The 19212-nt window shown below is 44.7% G+C and overlaps 1 long non-coding RNA gene across 1 annotated transcript in view; it reads left to right on the forward strand.

Moving 5' to 3' along the window:
- The window catches only part of LOC137636716 (uncharacterized), a 124616-nt gene that overhangs the window by 48459 nt on the left and 56945 nt on the right, over positions 1-19212 (forward strand). The window lies entirely within an intron of this gene.

The raw sequence follows: 19212 nt of genomic DNA on the forward strand, positions 1-19212 counted from the left end.
CCCAACAGTCGCCTCAGGATGAGATCCTTCCAGCGGCGACTGAAATCCCAGAAGAACCAGCACACCAATTCCTGGGATCACCCAGCCCGCATAGGACTAGAGGAATAGTCGGACCTCAGGTGGTGGTTGGCGGTTCATAGACATTCTCTGAGGTGAACCAGAGACAATCCGTAGACTCAATAGAGGACATTAAAAATGCAGAAAAATCGGGCGATGTCTCAAGGCAAAGTTCTGTTTCAGATGACCCTAACAGTGCTGTTGCATTCAGGTGAGATACATCTGACTGCGCCACTTGAGCCTCAAGCTCTGACCGATGTTTCAATCTACCATCTGAATGTTGGAAAGGGTTTGATTTTTGAGGTGACTCAGGAATGGAGGACAGTTCCCTCTCTAATATTTGTCTGATCAGTGAGACGAGGCCTCCACTCCATGACTCGAGGTTGAACTAAAGGTAGGTCAAGAACTGGACCTCTTGACCTAGTCCATGGTGGATTATATCCACTAGAGGTAGGATTTTTTCAGGCAACTGTCGGAGCCAAGAAAGTCATGATCAGGACAAATGGACACTGCCTAGTCAGAAACAGGGCAGAAACAGGGCTTCCTAAACTAGCAGGTTTTGACAAATTTGTACTGGTACTCTTGGAGCCAGCAGAAAGTGGTTCCAATAATGGAATGCTGGAAACTTCCCAGAATTCCAAACTCCCTGGAGGATGAACGACACCTTCCTCTCGGAAAGAGGAGGTTAAGAAATGGGATGTTGGAAATTCTGGCACAAGAGAGAGAACCACCAATTTTTGAGTCAAAATCAGGGTTTCATACATTTCAGTGGGGCTGTTCTCCCACTGTTGGAAGACCACACGATCTCGAATAGGTGCAGACTTCAATACAGGAGTCTCATACAAATTTTCTGGGGGATATAACCAAGCATCCAGTTCTCTTTTCGTCTCTTCCTAGCCGGCTTAAGAATGGGTTTAGGCTGAGTAATAGTTCTTGTAGGACAGTAACTTTTCCTATGTTGTCAGGACTTGTTACAATCCTGAAACAAAAGGTATGATGCTACTATTGCAGCCACCCCATAGGAGTCACCATCACTACAAGAACCAGAACTCTCCGAGACTTCAGAGGAAGTGAGACTATTATCTACAAGTCCTGGACTATTCTGAGTCTCGGTTATAGGGTCAGGACCCCTCGAATACCAGAGAAAGTGCCTCCTAAGATAGACTGGAGGTTCAAGCCAGACCTTTAACTGGATATGATGAGCTTTTACCAGTTCACCATCGGGCAGTTTGTGTAGCTCATAGGTGACCTTATTCTCTTGTACCTTAGTAACACGGAGTACCCCCTCAAACTTGGGGATGAGCTTGTTTGACAGGAGGTGTCCCAACTGGTGCATCTTCTTAAGAACCAGAGAACCCTCCTTAAACAGTTTGTACTGAGGATGTCCTTCAGCCCATGGGTCTCTGGTCTCTGCTGACAGCAACAGGATGCTATCAACATCGTGAGCACCCTTCAGTATGTTCTCAGCTGGAGTGCAGCCAATCTCATTGTGGTGGGAATTGTTGTAACTGAGAACTGCCTGGGATAAGTACTGGTCCCATTTCCGAGATTCCCCAGAAATCACCCTCAGTAGCTTACCAATGGTACTGTTCACCTGCTCCACTGCACCATTACTAGAGGGTTTATACGGAGTTGTTTTCACATGGACAACATTGTACCACTTCAACAATTCGGTAAATTCCATTGAAATAAACTCAGGGCCGTTATCAGTCATTATCTGGACTGAAACACGAGGAATAACAGGAGAACTCGGTCTTCAAGCACCTGGCAAATTGTACTTCTCTTCTTATTCCTTATGGTTGCTGCCGTCACCCACTTAGAATAATGGTTGACTACCATCAGACACCCAATAAAACCAGCTCTGCTTGTTAGGAGACTCACAAGGTCCATAGCAACCAATTCAAAAGGAGAAGAGGTCACTATCTTCAATTTTGGCGAGGCAACCACCTCCCTTGAAACCTTATAAGTCTGACATTCCCAACATGTCTGGCACATATCCCTGATTACACTAATCAAAGATTTGGGCCAAACGAGTCAATAGAGCACTGCAGTCATTTCCCCGATCCCCCAGTGAGCATTCTGGAGGTGTCTTGGCAACAAGGTCTACCAGAACATTGAAAGTGACTACCGGGACTACTGAGCCGTCTGGGTTCCGCTTCATTAGCAAACCCTGGTGCAATTCCAGGTCAGACCAACATCTCTTATAGGGCAGATAGGAGCGTGGAACTCGAGATGCAGGATCCCTGGAGTAGATCATCTTGATGACAGATTGGGTCTGTCAGTGATCTATTTGGATCTTGGCCACCTGACTAAAGGACAGAAGAGCGTTCCCGGAGAACACTCCGCAATCAGGTTTATGGTTAGTCACCTTCATGACTGGTCTTGGTATACAGTGGGGAGACTGAGAGTACTTGGAGAGACAATTGAAGTACAGTAGTGTGGTCATACACCAACTGTTCTCGGGGTGAATCCAGTGTCAGGTAGGCTACATCCATTAGATTCCTACCAAGAACATAACAAAATTTTATGTCTTTGGCAGCTACCACCACATAGCTAATCAGCGGTAGTCTCCACCTGGAAGGACACTTCACCTCTAACTGGACGTAGCCCAGAATGCTGGTGCAGGTACCGGTCAACCCTTCTAACTGTTCTCCTGACAGTTTCCTGTTAGTGTATGCCAAGTTGGCTCAGTACAGACTCATTTACAAGACAAACCTGTGCCACTGTATCAACAAGTGCACAAAATAAGGTTTCATGTATCATTACTATACCTACTGCCGAGTGTTGAGACACATGCGTACAACTGGACTGACAAGTGCCGTTTTCAGTTACATACTGGATTACAGGACAATCCTCTGGTGCTTCCTGATCATCAGCGACCAAGTCCTCAGCATCAGGCACCCTAGATTTGACCTCCATCTTGTGGCCCAGGATCACGTCAGTTGGAGAGATGTACAGTAATTATGGAGTTCGATCAGAGGGTTAAAATGCACTGCAGACAGACATTGAAGATGCACGCACTGATGCTCAGTCCCGGATGGATCACGATAGACTACAGGACAAGTGGGATCATAATGGACCCAGATTTCCAGGTTCAATAGCTTAGATGCTGCCAATAGCAGCTCCAGAGCTGGGATGTACCTGAAAAAACCATAAACTTGATCCTGTTGTTGCTAGTCTTGTCCAGTTCGAAGCCTAGTTGACCGGCATTCTTCAGAAACTGCTGAACTAAGGCATCCTTTAGCTGAAAGTTAGGTGTGACCCTTTACCCTTCCATCCAGCAGTTCACGACTAGCTCCAAGGATTCTATGAGAGAATCTGGACCACCACGAACTTCCTTATACAAGGCCAGTCTAGAAGGCAACTTGGGAGTGGTGGGTTCAGTACAAGCAGATAGTCGGTTAATGTGGGCCAGTGGATACCAGTCTCCTGCAGCATTCTGATCACCTGGACAGTAGTTAACAATAAAGTTAAATTTGGACAGGTCTTCCAGTGTCTGTGCTAGACAACTGTCATGTCATGTCATGTCTTCATGTCATGAAGACACATCACGGGACGGTGATCTGAATGAATCACGAACTGACTATAGAGGAATGCCCTGAAGGTTTTCACTCCCCATCGCAGAGCAGCCAACTCGCTCTCAATGGTAGAGTAATGGGTCTTGCAGTCAAGTAAGGTCATGGAGTCGTACGCTCCCCTGGATGCTCCGAGGACTTCTGGCACAGACAAGCACCAGCAACCTCATGTGAAGCGTCAACAAACAACTCAGCGGAGTAGTCAGGGTACGTCAACATAATGTCCTCCTTGATCAGTTCCTTCAAGTGCACAAAGGCACAGTCCATTTATGCAGTCCATTTCAGTTTTCTGATCCCTTTGGATTTACGTCCTCCAGTTTTTGCAGATAACGGTTTGGCTATCTGCGAGTACATAGGGATAAACTTGCGTTGGAAGCTAACCAGTCCTAGGAATCCCCGTAGCTCACGTACAGTGGTAGGTTTAGGGAAGTCCTCCACTTTCTGGATATATTCTGGCAGCTTGCTTATACCAGTACATCTAACCAGATGACCAAGATACTTGACCTCGGCTTGAATCCAAAAATATTTCCCAAGTTTTATCTTGAGTCCGTGCTTCTGGAGAGTAGCCAAAACTCGTTCTACCAGTTTCAGGTGGTCCTCGAAAGAAGATCCAAGGATCAAGATGTTATCAATGTAGACAACCATCTTGGCTTTCGGGAACTTTTGTAGAATATTCTGCATTTCTCTCTGGAACACTGCAGGTGCATTCTTCAGTCCAAATGATAAGTGTCTGAACTGCCAGTGTCCAAAGGTGGTAGAGAAAGCCATGTATTCTTTACTGTCCTCTGCCAACGGTAACTGGTTGACTGGTAGTATCCATGAACCAGGTCAAGGGTTGTAAAGTATTTAACTCCTTGTAGCCCAAATACAAAGCCTGCCATGTTTGACATCGAGAACTTATCAGAGACAGTCACCTTATTCAGTCTACGGTAGTCCACACACAACCGTATACTGTTGTCCTTTTATTTTGACTGAAACAGTGGGTGAAGGCCAAGGAGAGATGCTGGGTTCAATAATACCTAGTTCATGCAACTCCTTGCAATGTTCCTCGAACTCTCTGATAAATGGGTGTCGTCATTTAGGTGGATGCGTATTGGTGTGCTCGAGCACTCTCCCACATCATCGTCACCAGTACTGATGACTGGAAGAGGACATTGAAGCATTTGACAGTACTGGTCCTTCTGAAAAAGTTCAGTTCGTTGGAAATAGACAGATTATCTATCTCTTCCAATACGCTTGGTTCAGGTGTCAGATCACACTCCTGTACTATCAGGTAGGATAGAGGAGCATCCACCGTTGCCATGGTGAACACCTTCCCCAAGAGATCACCCTTCTTGATCTTGGCAGTTCGTTCAGATGGACCCTTTATTAAAACCGAGGCTTTTCTATCTTGCAGTTCAACGATGCCAGGGATTGCTGTAGCTTTTCTTGACAAACCGGATGTTATGATGTCGCCATCATAATACATCTCTGGCCAACAGTTAGATGGACAAGCAGGGCACCTAAAAGAGGTGTCAAACCCCTTAGGAAATTCTACAGTAAAAGGAACTGGCTCAATACTGGCAATCCTGATTGAATCGGCTGTGTGGACCTCAAATACGTAAAGCACTCGCTGACAACAGGCTCCACGTATAGGGACAAAGAGGCTCGTGGCGAGTACTGCCAACGCTCAGCCGATTTTGGGCTCCATTAACTATCACCCCATTTTCTCAAGAACTGGTAACTAAGCACTACATGCCTAGCCATAATCCCTGAAGGCAGTACATGGAACACACTCGGGGGTGAATCTCATTCCATGCAGTATAAGGGTCAACTGTACAGTACCTAAGGTTTTAGGTCTTGTTTGCCCTAAACCCCTCAGACCAATGGTGTCAGGTACCGTCTGCAGCTGGTAATCCTGCACTACACTCGATGACAGGAGGTTGACCTCGTCTCCGGAGTCGATGAGAGCATCCAACGCTCCTGATGGAAACCCAGACATGGTCACTGGACAACCATGAGTGGTACAGTAGCCAACTGTGCCAGGTTAACCCTATGAAAGGTTTTGAATAGAGCCTGAGTTCCTGCTTCCTCCCTGGAGGCGTCAGTAGGAGAAGCTTTGGACAGTGTCGAGGACAGGTTATCACAGGCCTATCCTGAAAGAGTCATTGGATGCGCAGTGACTTTTCCAGGTTGAGGGGTAACCTTGGAAATCGATATTTCCGAGGCTGCCATCGGAATACAAGGAGCAAGCTTCCTAGCATTCACACCCTCCTTCGATGTAGCTCAATCTTCTACACCGAAAGCCTGGTGTTTAACGCTCTATGATACTCCTCGGCTCTTGATGACTTCCTGGGCCTCGAATTCTTGCTCTTCTTCTTCTTATCAACAGTCTAGGAAGAAGCACTGGACTCGCTTCCACTATGGCTCTTTCTGTAACTGGTTGATCCAGAGTATGATGACAAGGTCAGAGTAGCGTTCACCGGTACTGCCCTCCACCTTGAAGGAGTTTGGACGGAGGTGGTCTCCTCCCAGGGCTGCGGGCAGTAGCTGTCTTCTGGACAGGTGTTCTGTGCATCAGCGGCGCCTGTTGCCCACACTGAGTGACATGGTGGTTGGCCTAGCCACAGGGTAGACATAGGTTAAGGCATCTGCGACACTCGTCCACAAGGTGCCCTGGTTTCTTGCACCAAGCACAGTACCTCCTCTGGTATGGAGGAGAACTATCCGGAGTGCAAGGTGGTGGCAGGCGCACTTCCATAGGTGCAGGTTTGGGGACAGGTTGAGGAGGAGTGCGGGGATACACTTTGTCAGGTGCAGGTGAACGGTTGGGGGCAGCCATGGTAAGCCCCATGTAGCCTGTAGCTGTTCTTTACTGTTTATAGAAGTGTTGTCTCCACACTCCTTGCGAAGGGATGTGTGGCATATCCAACCAAAGCCATTATAGTACTGTACAATGTTTGTTATGAACTCGCAAGTTGCTTGAATTAGCCTTAAACCACATCAGTTCCTTTCTACTCGCTAACCTCTAATGCAGGGGCCGTAGAGCTGCTTGCATTGTCTAGTCAATATTTCATGAGGTGTAAGGATTCTTCACACCTTATGCATTAGCTTGAGTGAAGGTATCCCCGCTAAAATTTCCAACCAGATGGGATGGGGACCTCCGCCCTCCTAAGGATGAGTCTCCTATGTAAAGGACAAGGGTTTGTATAAGCAAAGGAACAAATGACATTATGATGCAGTTTTTATTTTTCCTAACCATACAATCCTGAGCCCTTTACTCATACTTGGCTGCCAACAGTAACCTCCCTATGTTCCGTTTGCAATCAAAGTGGTTTGTCAGTGAGCCAGTGAGTGGCAGTGCCCACTGCCAATTGCTTAACTACCAGTCTGTTGATAACATCTCATTAGAAAGTTTTTAATGGCTGTGTATTCCAGCTTTGCTGTTATCTCAATATAAACTATACAAATGTATAGTTGGGAAAAATACAAGTTACTTCCAAATTTTTAATTTTTTTCAATATTTTATGATAATTTCAGTATACAAAACATTAAAACATTATTCCTGGAAATGTTAATTGTTACTTTCAGCGAAGCTGAAAAGGAAGAGTCATTAGAATTTAGCAAGGGTTAACTATCCATTCCGCTAGTTAGTGGGGGCTAGAGGGCTAGCTAGCTACCCCTCTCGCTTACACACCTGTGATTGTGCTTCACCTTACTTCTGGCTTGGAGGGAGAGCAGTTGTTGCCCCTCTTCATCCTCACCTATTTTAGACTGCCGTTAATCTTTGTCCCTTTAATTTATGTATGAAAACATTCTTAATGGTTTTATATATACTGTATGTTGTAAGCTTTCTTTACAGTGAATGTTGCTGTTTGTGACAATGTAGTACGGCAGGTTCTCAAGTATGGTGAACCTTTCTTGTCAACCATTTTCCCCTGGACATTGTTCATCCCCTTGATGGATAGCCTTCCTTGTATCTCGGCCGCCGCAGCAGGGGCATCGTTATCGTTTGGATACTCATTCGTTCGGCTGTTGTCATCTGCTTCTCCTCTACGTGTTCGTAGAAGGAATCTGCTTGGGGAAAGGAGTGCAGCCCTCTCAGAGCTTGCCTGCACTCGCGCTCTATCTCAAGGTCAACGTCGCTCACTTTTCGTGGATAGCCAGCAGTATACTCTACGGGGTGAACACCTTTCCCGTTCGTTGGTTAGGTTGTGCTTCCGAATGGTTTCCTTCATTAATCAAGTGAAATTATAACACTTTGTAATATAACTTTTCAGCTTCGTCTCCGTTGGGAACCCTCTTCCCGTCGGAGGGTTGAGTGGCTCTCCCAAGTAGTTAATTTTCTCAGCTGAATTAATTCATTGTAATTCTTGTTTTGTTATAGGTTTTTACGCTACTGCTTTCTTTCTCCCGTCGATGTCGGCTGGGCAAGGAAGTGCGCAGTCCTTAATTTATGTCTGTTCTCTCAGTGGACATCTCTTCCTTCTGCGGACTAGGTGCTCTTTCCGAGGGAGTTTTTTGTTACATGATTTGTTTTATTTTTCCTCAGTTAGCGCCCTCTTAACGAGAGAATGCCTTGACGAAGTCATTGAGCTTCAGCACGGCATTTCATTCCCGTGCTGAAACTTGGTGACGGGCAAGAGGGCTCTCGAACTTGGGGAAATTGCTCCCCCAGTTCGAATCTAAATTTCTCTCTTTTACCTTTTACCTTTTTCTTTTTCTCAATATTACTTCGACCTTATCCTAATTTCACAAACTTTCTTTAGTCTTGCTTTCCAAACTCTATGAGAAAAATTTCCCTCATTATATGTGTGTATATATTATGTACAGTACATATATATTTATTATCATTTTTTTTTTTTATTCTTTTCTCCTATGGCTTGGATGTTTTTACATCCATTGTAGCCCCGGCGGGGATGTTCATACATCCTTTATTGCTGCCTGCTTTGATGAGTGGGAGGAGGTATCGCGGTTGGGAGGTGTTTGCATTCAAAGCTATATATGAGAGTATTGGATGATTTCAGCCATCCCGAAGATGGTTTGGACCTTTTTGGCGGAACTATTCTCAAGTGTTGGGTCTTCGGAATCCAGGGGGATCCAATGCTTGGGGTAGGACTCTCGGCTTTTGGCCGGAAGCCCGTCATTATAGATATGGGGAGGATGATTCCATAATTTCTTGGTCTCAGTCCTAACAGGCGGGTTCAGCTTACACCTGTGCCTCTATATCTGTTTTGATGCTATCCTTCGGGTAGGGTATGGAGTGGACCATCTGGGAAGTATACTCTCATTGTGCCGATAGTGGAGAGTGCAAATTTCCTTTCCGACACGTGATGGCCTAACATTCTCGAGCAGGTACATCAAACTAACTCTTTTTCCCTCTCTTTAGTATAATGGATTCTTTAAGGAACGAACCCCCATCCCCTGGATACGCTGACTCTCCCCCGGCACTGTTGACGACCTCTGCTAATGTGATAAGGGATAGCTCTGTTGATGACCTCGGAACTGGAAAGGACCATTCTACTGATATTTCTAAATCGAGTAATTTGGGTAACACGAGGAAACTTCGAATCCTCCATGTTACACAAATTTCAATAGAAACAAATTATGATGACCTATGTAAAGCATTTGAATGCTATGGATGCATAAAAGAAATAAGGATGAAACTTGAAGCTGAAACTTGGGATTCATGGATATCTTATAGTAGTTATGACGAAGCATTCAGTGCAATAAGTAATTTGAATAATATTAAAATTAATAACTTGAATGTCGCGGCTGCTCTCTGCGATAAGGTACCAAAAGATTTAGATGTGTACAGGCCTGCCGATTGGTTGGAAAAAGGCGCAGATTTAGTCATGCCCTCCCAGAGAAATCCAAAACCACCGATGTGGCTTATAGCTGAATCAAAGGGGGTTACAGGGAATTATTTTAAAATATGCAAATTGATTCAGAAAAAAGTAGGAACTATTGCACCAGGCGATATATCTCGTTTCGGAAAAAATAGTTTCCTTATCCATGCCAAATCCAGTACACAGTCGGTAATATTGTCCAATATGAAAATAAATAATGATGACATTAAGTTAGATGTCAAACCCCACCTAAATTTTAGCTACGGAAGGGGCGTAGTTTTTAACAGAGATCTATATGATTTTACAGAGGAGGAGATACTGGCCATGTGTCCATTAAATGTTTGGAAAGTTCATAAAGTCCCAGGTACATCAATGATAATCCTTACGTTCCAGGATGCTGATGTACCTTTTCATATTATTATCGAGAACGAAAGGATTAAAGTAAGACCCTTCAAGCAGAAGCCATTGCAATGCTTTAATTGTTTTAAATTTGGGCACCCGTCCAAAGTTTGCAAAAATGAGAAGATGTGTGGTATTTGCTCCAAATCTTACCATGGAGAGTGTGCACTTGGAGCCAGGTGTTTAAATTGCAGCTCGAATCACAAATCCACAGACAAGATCTGCGATCTATATAAGTTGGAGGAAGCTGCCCTCAACAAATCAAACTTAGAACACATAAGTGTGACCCATGCCAAAAGACTATTAAATAAATCAAATACATATGCTAAGGCATTAAAATCAAACCAACCTAGCACTGCCAATAGCTCAAAAAAAAGTATACTATCTGACAAAATGTCAAATAACGAGGTAACCATATCACCTCCTGAGGCTTTACCACGGTGTATTAACACTAGGTCATTGCCCATTGCTGTACAGCCTTCAGCCGCCATTACAAAAAGTAATACAAACCTCTCTCAGGCCATGTCCTTGCCTGATCTGATGGAGGTTCCACTTAAGACTAACTTACCTGATGCACCTGTTGTGGGAAAGGTGCAAAAACCTCGAATCCCACCATCTATTAATCGCAAAAGAGAGAGACCTCCATCTCTCTCTCCACCCTCCATTAGAAACGTTAAGGTAATGACATCAAATAAATTTGATGTTTTATCTGTTGATGTTTCTAATGAACCAGAAGATGGACTGAATAAATCAGAAATTCAAGTTGAGGTCCACCATCCACCTCAACAAATAGATAAAAAGAATACAAAGAAAATCACCAACGTTAAACCCAACATAACAAGACCACCTCTGAAGAAATCTACTGGTAATAATGTTACATTAAAAACTTCTAATGGGAAGACCTCATCCAAGATGTCTTCCAGAAATAATCCATAGTTTTCTCCTCCATTTTGCAATGGAACTGTCAGGGTTTGAGGGCGAAATATGAAGAACTTAAGCTCCTAATTCATGAGCATTCCCCCATAATTGTATGTCTACAGGAAAGTATGCTTGATTCTAACACTCCTAGTCCTCGAGAGTATGTTAGCTATAGAACACCATATAATCAACAAGCAGGGAGCCATGGCGGAAGTCTCATGTACATTCGTCGAGATGTTCCCCAAATACCCATGTCTATACGTACAACCCTGCAGGCAGTTGTTGTACAAATTGATATAGGGAGAAAATATACAATATGCTCTCTGTACTTACCTCCAAATGATAATATTTTATATGATGATTTAGCAGAGGTCATTCAACAACTCCCTCAACCTTTTCTCTTACTGGGAGATATGAATGGTAGACATCCTTTATGGGGTGATGTTTTGGCCAACACAAGGGGCAATATTATCTCATCAATTGTGGAGAATGAGGATGTGGGACTCCTTAATACAGGAGAGCCCACACACTTCCATGTTTAGACAGGTACTTTGTCATGCATTGACCTCTCAATTGCAAGCTCTAACTGCCTTCTTGATTTTGATTGGAGGACATTAGATGATTGGCATACTAGTGATCATGCACCAATCATTATAAACACCAACAAGGGTCCACCTTTGCAAAGATCACCACGTTGGAATCTAGACAAGGCAGACTGGGTTAAATTTTCCGAGCTAAGTGAAATCGAAGGGAGAGCAGAACAGTTTGAAAGTGTTGATGATGCCATAGACCTACTGAATGGAACTCTTCATACAGCAGGAGTTAATTCAATTCCCAAAACAACAGGGTTATTCAAACGACAACCAGTCCCGTGGTGGTCTTCAGAACTAACTGCACTCCACAGAGCCACAAGAAGATCTCTAACACGATTGCGTAGACGCAGAACTGATGAGAATTTAACTATGTACAAGAAATGTAGAGCACAGTTCCGTCGTGCCATGAAAGAAGCAAGGCGCCAGTCATGGATGTCTTTTGTTTCCTCCATTAACAGTAGAACACCACCATCTTCTGTGTGGAGGAAAGTAAAAAAGATAGCTGGCAAATTCACCCCCAACCCACCACCAGTGTTGAAGGTGAATGGCCAGTATGTAACTGAAGCAAATGAAGTTAGCAATGCCCTGGCTAATCATTTTTCAAATGTATCCAGCAAGTGTGAAGGAGCCCCTGGTCACCAGTATAGGAGCACTGAAGAAAAGAAAATTTTAAATTTTGCAACAAGAAGGGAAGAGTCGTATAATTCTCCTTTCACTGAAAGAGAATTTGATTCTGCACTTGCTCATTGCAACGATACAGCCCCTGGACCCGATGGAATTCCATATGCAATGATTAAACATGTACATTTTAATACAAAGCTATTTATTTTAAGCATTATTAATAGAATATGGCATGATCATAGCTACCCAAGTGTTTGGGAACTAGCCATTATTTTAGCCTTTTTAAAACCCGGTAAAGACAAGTTTTTAGCAGCAAACTATCGTCCTATTGCATTGACATCTTGTTTATGTAAAATCATGGAGAAGATGGTCAATGCAAGGCTGATATGGTACCTTGAAAAGAAAGGTATTTTATCACCGATTCAATGTGGATTTCGAAAAATGCACTCAACGACTGATGTGTTGATATGACTTGAGTCTTCTATTTGTGAAGCCTTTGCTTCCAAACAGCACCATGTTACAGTATTTTTTGACCTTGAAAAGGCATATGATACCACATGGAGATATGGTATACTTAAAACCATTCATGAATTGGGATTGAGAGGAGAGCTGCCACTATTTATTCAGGCATTTCTTTCACGTAGAGTTTTTCAAGTGAGAGTGGGGGAAACTCTATCAGAGAGTAAGTGCCAGGAAGAAGGAGTTCCTCAGGGTAGTGTGCTGAGTGTAACCCTTTTTGCACTAGCAATTAATGGGATATCCTCAGCCATTCCCCAGGATGTTCTCTCTACACTATTTGTGGATGATCTCTCAATATCATTTGCTGGCACTAGAATGGCAATGGTTGAGAGAAAAATTCAACTCTCTATTGATAAAATTATCCAGTGGGCTGACATGAATGGATTTAAGTTCTCGACAAGTAAAACTACCGTTGTCCATTTTTGTCGTATCCGGGGAGTACATCCAGACCCGGATATATATATACATTAAAGGTCAACGGATACCATGTGCAAGAGAAGCTAAATTTTTAGGTTTGATATTTGATTGTAGGCTGACATGGGTTTCTCACTTAAAAGCATTAAAAGCTAAAAGTGTTGAAGCTCTGAATATCTTGAAAGTATTGTCCCATACATCGTGGGGGGCAGACCGCAATACTATTTTAAAATTATACAAGGCCTTGATTTTTTCCAAAATTAGTTATGGTTGTGAGGTATATTCTTCAGCCACCCCAAGCCGGTTAAAAATATTAGACTCGATACATCATGCAGGTATTAGATTGTCTACTGGAGCTTTTAAAACCTCGCCTATCCCAAGTCTCCTTGTTGATGCTGGAGAGTTACCTCTAGACCTTTACCGAATGTCTTCCATTCTTCGGTATTGGTTTAGATTGCAAAGACTCCCTAACTCTCTCGCCTTTCAGACTGCAAGCCTTGTAAGACACGCATCATACTTTGAGTTCCACCCAAAATCGCCTCAACCTTATGGCTTTCGGGTGAAACGATTATTAAATAGTCTGGATTTAATGGATTTAATTAGAAATAAGGTACTTCCATTCAAGGTATCACCAACGCCTCCATGGAAGTTACCAGAGATATCTTTTTGTAAATATTTTATTGGAGATAAGAAGAATATGTCAGACCTAGAAGCCAGGTCTCTTTTTAATGAACATGTTAGAGAACATAGAGGATCAACTTTTATCTATACGGATGGCTCCAAATCTGATGCTGGCGTTGGATTTGGAGTACATAGTAATGGTTTTAATTGTAGAGGTGCACTTCCTCTGACCGCTTCCATATTTACTGCCGAACTGTATGGCATATTAACCGCTATTGAGAAAATAGCGTTGGAGAAGGAGGGTAATTTTACAATTTTTAGTGATGCAAGGAGTGTCCTTCAAGCTATGGAAGTTTTTAATTCTAATAACCCTCTAGTTTTAAAGATTTTAGAATGGCTTTTCATAATTGGACGGAGAGGTATAACAGTTCAATTTTGTTGGGTTCCAGCACATGTAGGTGTGTCCGGGAATGAGAAGGCAGATTCACTGGCTAAGGAGGCTGCATCAGAGTTGCTGCCAAGAAGGTATCCCATTCCCTGTGATGATTTCTTACCTGACATCAAGAAATTGGTTTGCAATAAATGGCAACAGCAATGGGATAGTCAAGATGGCAATAAAATGCGAGAGATAACAAATGACATATCTCCTTGGAGGTATAATATGATGCCCCGAAAATGGGAGACGTCTCTTTGTCGTCTTCGTATTGGTCACACTCGGTTTACACACGAGTTTTTGCTGAAGGGCCAACACCAACCATATTGTGACGACTGTGTAGTACCTCTAACAGTAAGGCATTTGTTGACCGAATGCCCCAATTATAACAACTTGCGGAATAGATATTTGTTTGAGGCTCGAGGTGAGGGTGGCAGGTTCATCCTTGCCAAGATTCTTGGAAATGATGTGTCCTACCATGCAAGTGGCATTTTTAGATTTATTTCAGAAGCAGGTCTTCTGAAAAATATTTAACTTTTATTACATTCAACTTTTATGATTTTAATTGAATACTCTTTTATTTTTTATTTTTTTTTATCTTTTATTTTTGTATACATAAATTAAATGTTACCAGCGTCAATGACCTCAGATGTCAGGATGCCTGAAAACTTTAAATCAATCAATCAATCCTCAGTTAGCGATGCCGTACTTTTTCATTCTGCTAAGACATGCGACGTAGAAGAGCATTGCCATTTGTTCCTGGGGAATCTGCTGTCACTGTGCCATCACTTTCCTGTTCTCATATGCCTATGGCAGCTCCTGATCAGCACGCTCCTCGCCTCATATGCCTATGGCAGCTCCTGATCAGCACGCTGTCTTCGAGGAACTAGCTACGACTATGTTTCTTGGGTAACTCTCATTGCAGACCTTCAATTAGAACAAGGCTTGTTGATGGGAAGCAAAGAGCGCTGCCCTGAGGTCTTACTTCCAGGGTTTGGACTTCTTTCCCTTCCAAGGGAGAGGATCCTTCTCAGATGTCGAGTTGTTCTCCCTTCTGATGGAGTTCTTCCTTCCATCCTCTCTGTCTAGCAACCTTCCCACCTGCGAGGAGAATTGCTGACTACTCTCCCCCCTTTCTGAGCCCCCTCTCCCATCGGGGGTGGAGCAAAGTTCAAGGCATGTCTCTCCTGAGAGTGTTCCACTCTCGTTCACGACAAGGGCCAGTCATAGAGACTCCTTCTTTGGAGGCCTGCAGCTGATTCTCTTGCCCCTGGGGACATCGTCATCGTGGTCATAGTCCCCTCCCTACTCGTCCGACTGGTTCCCGACCTTCGCCTACTATGGTTTTGGGTGCTTATCAACAAACTCCGGTTCGCTACTCGCTGTCGAGAAATCGTTTGCGATCCTCTCCAGGGGATGTTCGCCCTTCTAAAGGTCACACCCCTTCTTCAGATCATCATTCAGCTGATCTCCTATTTGCCAGTCTCCTGCTCATCTACCTTGTCGATTGCCGATCGCTCATCCCCAACACGCCAATAGCAATCGTCAGTTTGCTGATTGCTGATCTCCTGTCGATCTCAGATTGTCAGTTTGTCGATTGCTAGCTCACTGATCACTGCATGCTAGCTCCCTGTTTGTCAGCTCACCGATCGCCAGCTTGGCAATCACCAGCTCACCTTTCGCCGATCGTCGACCTCCAGTCTCGCTCATCGCTGATTACTACTGTAGATCGCCGATCGCTGTCTGCTAGCTCGTCTTTTTCCGATCATTGACCTCCAGTCTCGCCGATCACTGATCTCCAGCTCACTGATAGTCAATCGACAGCTTACTGATCGCCAGCTCGCCGATCCCCGATGGTCAGCTCGCCAAATGCCGATTGCTAGCTCACCAATCGCTGATTGCTGGCTCACCAATCGCCAATCGTTGGCTCATCGTTTGCCGATCATTGGCTCATCGTTTGCCGATCGCTGGCTCATCGATTGCCGATCGCTGGCAAATCGATCCCTGATTGCTAGCTTGCCGATCGCCAACTTTCCGATCGTCGAATTTCACTCTACAGTAATCTCCATTTGTTGATCGCCAGCACTCTGAGCACCAATCGCCAACTAGTCTATTGTCGAATCATACTGCTGTTCCTCAGCTTATCTGATCATCTGCCAGCTTGCTAACGGTTAGCCGTTCGCTGCTCGCCAACGGGTAGCCATTCGCTGCTCTCCTATGGTTTGCTGCTGATCTTTGGCTCACTGATTGCCAATTCGCCAATCACCAACAGCTCTCCACTCGTATCCTGTCAGCAGCTCGTCGACAAGTGACTACTTGCGAGCACTCTCAGACTTCTCAGCGGCCACAAAAACCAGCCCCCTGACCATTTTCAACGTTCGCCTGAACGGCGCCGTTCTAAGGAAGAGCATCATCAAAGCCTCTGGTGGCATGGTTTGAAGCGACCTTGCCTTTCATTTGAAGGAGCTAGGGTTCAATCCCAATATGAGATAGAAATGTATTTCTATTTTGAACACGATATTGTGTTGATTTCCCGTCAAGGCGTCCAAAGTAAGGTCAAGCGTTGCCTGGTATACTTCTCCATCAGTTCAGACTGAGTTCCTCTCAGGGAAGAGTCCTTATCTGACTTTTCAGCCTTCGTTCATTGAGGAAGTCCCAAGGGATCGCAGAGTAGTAGCGGAACCCGCGTATGATTCCATCCTTTCTTTTATGGGTGGCCAACAGAAGACTATAACACCTGGACCTTCGGTGCTAGAGGCCTTCTTCTCTCTGAGTATAGAGTCCATTGACCCTAAAACGTCCTCATCGAGGACTACAAAATCCGCAGAGGGGGTCAAGCAATTCACATTTGGCCTCTTCGAGAATGACAAAACAGGACTGCAGTAATGGACGTAGGAGCTGGCCCTTCGGGTCGAAGTCCACTCCATGTTGGAGAAAGTCAGACAAGCGATAAGACCACAGGACTTCATGTGCACGCTGGACCTAAAGGACGCATACTTCCAGATGCCAATCCTTCCATTTTCAAGGAAGCATGTGAGATTGTCTAGACGACAAGAAATACCAGTTCTAGGTGCTCTGCTTTGGTCTCTCCACAAGCACCCCAGGTCCTCACGAGAGTGTTCGCCTTAGTCTCATCCTGGGATCATAGAATCGGCATCTGTCTCCTACGTTTCCTGGACGATTGGCTGATTTTAGCAGTCTCGGTGGCAACCCTTCGTCAGCACCGAGACAAACTTCTGAGGCTTTGTCAAGATCTGGGGGCCATAGTAAACCTCGAGAAGTCATCCTGGCTTCCCACTCAGACTGGTATACCTAGGAATGATAATTGACACCAACCTCCACAAGGCTTTCCCATTAGACGACAGGGTAGTGAGGCTGAGGAAGGCCGCAAGACCTTTTCTCAGAGGAGAAGAACTCCCAGCTCAGAGGTAACCAAGTCTTCTCAGACACCAATCATCTCTGACTGGGTAGTTCTCAACGGCCGCCTCAGGATACAATCCTTCTAATAGCGTCTGAAGCCCAACTGGAATTAGGCCTTTGATTCCCCGGACATTCTGATCGCCACGGGACCAGAGGAACGGGCGTATCTCGAGTGGTGGGTGGCAGATGAACGGACGTATCTCGAGTGGTGGGTGCTGAAGAGTGTCTATGTTCTCGTCCTTCCTCTGGACTTTATGCTTTTTTCAGACGGATCAAAAGAAGAGTGTGGGCCCACGTGCTGCATCACACGACCTCAGACCTTTGGTCACAGATTAAAAAGTACCTTCACATAAATCTCTTGGAGATAAGAGCTGTCTGCCTGGCCTCAAAAAGTTCCATCAATTCCTGGCGGGTCACTCAGTGGTGGTAATGAGCGTCAACACCATAGTAGTGGCTTAGGCTACATCAACAAGCAAGGAGGTACTTTTTTGCACCATCTACCCTATCTGGCAGTAAAGATACGTAGATGGGCAGAAGTCCACTCTGTCTCACTATCAGCTCTCTTCATTCCTGGCAAAAGGGATGTGCTCGCCAACAACCTGGACAGAGCAACTCAGATAGTAGGTACCAAATAGTCTAGATCATCTAGTAGCAAACAAATTCCTGACTTTGTGGGATGCATTCCAGTAACGGTGGAACAACATCGACGTTTATGCCTTTTCCCCGTTCTGTCTGATTAGAAGAGTACTCAACAAGGCCAGAACATCGATCAACCTCTCATTGACCCTCATAACTCTGTTATGGCATTAGTAGGAGGGTTTCCAAACCTTCTGTAGCTCCTGTCGGAACTTCCGAGAGAACTTCTACCACAACACGATCTACTTAGACAGTCACACGCCAACATTTTCCACAAGAGAGTAGCTTTGCTACATCTTCACCCTTGGAGACTATCCAGCATCTCCTCCCTCAGAGACTATCCAGCATCTCCTCACTCAGAGACTATCCAGCATCTCCTCACTCAGAGAGGATTTTTGCAACAAGTTGTAAAGAGGATGTCTGGATATCTGTGAAGATCGTCAAAATGAGTCAACCAGTCAAAGTCTAATGTCTTCTGTGGTTGGTGTCGTAGAATGTGTACCTCTCCACTTGATGCCTCTATTTCAGCAATAGCGAAGTTCTTCGAGTATATGAGGGAGGAAATATGCTATTCAGTAAAAGGCTATTGCTCAGCCTGGAGTCTCTCCTTTAGACTGAAAGGAGTGGACATTTCCTCATCGCTGGAATTTTCCCTCCTCATATGGAGTTACAATCTTATCTGTCCTTATTCTGAAGCGAGACCTCCTTGGAACGTAGCTCTGGTTCCTCGGTCGCTAAAGAGGCCTCCTTATGAACCATTACGACAGGCAACAGAACGCCACATTATATAGAAGATGTTCCTACTCGCCCTTGCTTTGGCTAAACGAGTCAACTAGCTGCATGGTCTCTCGTATGACATCGCCCATTCAAAGGAAGAAGGAGAGATAAGCTTCAGCTCGTCCCTGAGTTTGTTGCCAAGACTCAGGATCCAAGGGTTTCGGATCCTAGATTCGATTTCTTCTGGATAACGAGGCTCCGCTCTGTAACCGACGACCCAGATCGTCTGTTAATATGCCCAGCAAGAAGTTTGAGGCTCTACCCCGAGTGCCCTTGCTCTTCGTCAGCATGGGTAAATATAAGAGGAGGATCACAAAAAACTCCATTTCTGCTTGGATTCGCAGGGTCATTGACCATGCTCTGAATCCAGGTCCGCCTACAACACGTCAACACAGAGTGCA

The sequence above is a fragment of the Palaemon carinicauda genome, chromosome 3 (genome assembly GCF_036898095.1).
Source record: "Palaemon carinicauda isolate YSFRI2023 chromosome 3, ASM3689809v2, whole genome shotgun sequence".
NCBI classification, from domain to species: domain Eukaryota; kingdom Metazoa; phylum Arthropoda; class Malacostraca; order Decapoda; family Palaemonidae; genus Palaemon; species Palaemon carinicauda.